This window comes from Otolemur garnettii, unplaced genomic scaffold (assembly GCF_000181295.1).
Source record: "Otolemur garnettii isolate 467f Iridium unplaced genomic scaffold, OtoGar3 scaffold00006, whole genome shotgun sequence".
In the NCBI taxonomy this organism is placed as follows: domain Eukaryota; kingdom Metazoa; phylum Chordata; class Mammalia; order Primates; family Galagidae; genus Otolemur; species Otolemur garnettii.
This window is the reverse complement of record NW_003852401.1, coordinates 4,907,378-4,910,755: the sequence shown is the minus strand read 5'-3', so window position 1 is coordinate 4,910,755 and position 3,378 is coordinate 4,907,378.

The following is a 3,378-nucleotide window of genomic DNA, read 5'->3' as shown; positions in this document are numbered from 1 at the left end:
ACTCAAATTAGACCTCCCATTTGATCCTGCAATTCCACTACTAGGCATCTACCCAGAAGAATATAATCATTTTATCATAAGGACATTTGCACTAGACTGTTGATCACAGCTCAATTTATAATCACCAAAATGTGAAAACAACCTAAATGCCCACCAACCCAGGAATGGATTCATAAGCTGTGCTATGTGTACACCATGGAATACTATTCAGCCATTAAAAAAAGATGGAGACTTTACATCTTTTGTATTATCCTGGATGGATTTGGATCATATTCTTCTTAGTAAAGTATCACAAGAATGGAAAAGCAAGAATCCAATGTACTAAATACTAATGGGAAGCCAGTAGATGATGTAATATATACCAACATAAGAGAAAAACTCAAATCAATTCAAGGTGGAGGGAGGAGAAATGAGGGAGGGGGAGAGCAGGGAAGGGAGGGAACTGGGTGAGTGCCCACTTAGTGGGCACAATGTTACAGTGTATGACACACCTCTTGGGAGTAGGACACAATTATGACAGGGACACTATTAATAAATGCATACATTGTAACCTATTTCTTTGTACCCTTAAATTAACCTGTAATAAAAAATAAAATGAAATGCAAATAATTATCCCCCCGAATGAAAAAAATAATAAAGAAATATTTAAAGAAACAATGCATACAAAAGGCTATGACTATTAATAGCAATAATTTGTATATTGTGCTCAAGTGCTCCATGTTAGTAAACTGGTAGTCTGAAATCCTCTCTGTGGAGTCAGAAAGGTAAATTCTTTAAGGATGTCCTAATACTGGGTCAGGGCACTAGTAGGCTTTCTTGAGGATAGTAAATAAATGAGACCTGAAGGAGCACCTGGAAGCAAGCAGCGCCTCAGAGAATAAGAATGTGCCTTTCTGCAAGACCCATTTCCACCCCTGAATGCTCCATGCCCTGGATGTAGACCATACACTCAGAGGAACTGTAGCTACAGTTGGGAGCACTGGCCTGGTTTAATGTCTTAACATAAGAGTGGAAGGCTTGCTGCAAGAGCTCATGTGATCAAGCTGCCATCACTAGATCAATCAAGTGGAGTGTTCACATACAGCCTTCAATACAGGGTAGCACAAAGAAAGCCCACAATATCTGTTCTTAATACCACCATCATGACTATCACTATGGAACAGTGCTTAAGAGAATGGATTCTGGAGCCAGCTTACTCAGACTTTGAATTCCAAATCTATTTACTATTTGTACATTCTTAAATAAGTCATCAACATTTCTCTGCCTTGATTTACTTGTAAAATAGAAATAATTGCAGCAACTATTGTATCAGATTGCTCTCAGGAGCTAAAATAGGTAATATTTGTACATGGCACATATTAGCCACTCAGTAACTAAATTAGTTAGTATCATCATGATCATTTTCACTATCAATCATCATTTCTGCCCTAGGATCTAGAGGTGAGGGAAAATCACTGGACAGGGACATACTGAGCACCAAAGTCATAGTTGATGCTGGCCAGGATGATGTGAGAAAAACACTCCCCAGTAAAACCCCATGCTTATGCTATGACACCGTGCTCTCAGCCACTTCCCTCATCATCTTTGCCTTCATCACCACCCTGCAGCAGGCCTCTTTATTTTGCATTTGTGCTATAACAAAATCTTCAACATTGGCCTCCTCAAGTCCAATCTCTTCCTCTCTGTCAGTCATTGATACTGCTAACAGATCAGCCTTTCTGCTTGGTGTCACAGAAACTATCTTACTATTCCTAAACCCCTTGTACTCCACATTATGGTGATGCTAAAGGAATGATTTCTTGGATTATTGTGTGGGTTCCCTTCATAGGATAGGAAATAGTGCCAGTAATACAAAAAAAAAAAAAGAAGGACCTATAATTGGGTTATAGCTTTCATATGAAAGCTATAAATTAGTTACATAGTATGGCTGAGTACATTGGATACTTTTTCTTCCATTTCTGATATACTTTGCTAAGAAGAATATGTTCCAGCTCCATCCATGGAAACATGGAAGTGGTAAAGTCTCCATCTTTCTTTAAGGCTGCATAAAGCTATAACCCAATTATAGCCCAAGAATATGGGGACAGGGAGGGAGGGAGAGGATGGGTAGATAGAGAATGATTGGTGGGACCACACCTATGGTGCATCTTACTAGGGTACATGTGAAACTTACTAACTGTAGAATGTAAATCTCTTAACACAATAACTAGAAAAATGCCATGAAGTTTATGTTAACCAGTTTGATGAAAATATTTCAAATTGTATATAAAACCAGCACATTGTACCCATGATTGCATTAATGTATACATCTGTGATTTAATTTTAAAAAAAAAAAGGGACCCTAGAAATAGTTGTGACGTCTTAGTACTGGCAAATTCCATTGACACTGTATTATACTGCTTACAAAGCACTTTCACACCATCTAGGAGGAAGACAAGGCAGGTGACATCTTTGATGTGAAGGAAAGGAAACTAAAGATTGATTATAGAGGTAGCATGACTTAGTCAAGATAAGGAGACTTCATGACAGTGAGAACTGTGCCCCAAAGTCTCTTGGCTAATTTATGATGCCTCACTTCAGTAACTATTCAGGAAGTAAGACCATGTTACATTTTCTGATAATCCATGCTATGCTTAGAATGATAATGACAAGCACTGCGTCCTTACTAAGTGTCAAGAAATACACAAGGATTATGTAATTTGCCTCTCTCAATAACCATATTTGCCTGTTTTTCAGATGAAAAAACATGAGGTTTGCAGATATTAAATTACCAACCCAAGGTAGCTCACCAAGTAAACAGACACCAACTACCAAGAGAACTATGCTCTCAAGTAGGGCCCCCTCATGCTTCTATCTTTCTCACTAAGCCTCAAGTCAGTTAACCCAGAGAATGACTTGGGCTTTTCCAGGTCAGTTATACCTGATAGGCAAATTATGTAATAATTTTAAAATTCACATATATTATGCTTTATAGTTTTTTTTTTAATATAGTTGGAGATTCATTAAGTACAAAGAACCAGGTTGCATTGATTGCATTTGTTAGGTAAAGTCCTTCTTATATATGTGTCCTACCCACAAAAGGTGTGTCACACAATATGACCCCCTCACTCCCTTCTCTCCTTCTCTCTCTCTGCTTTCCCCTTCCCCAACCCCCAACCATGTACTAGGTCATTAATTGTCCTCATATCAGAATTGAGTACATAGGATTCTTGCTTCTCCATTCTTGTGATGCTTTACTAAGAAGAATATGTTCCTCTTCCATCCAGGTTAATACAAAAGATGTAAAGCCTCCATTAATTTTACTGGCTGAATAGTATTCCATGGTGTACATATGCCACAGCTTGTTAATCCATTCCTGGATTGGTGGGCATTTTGGCC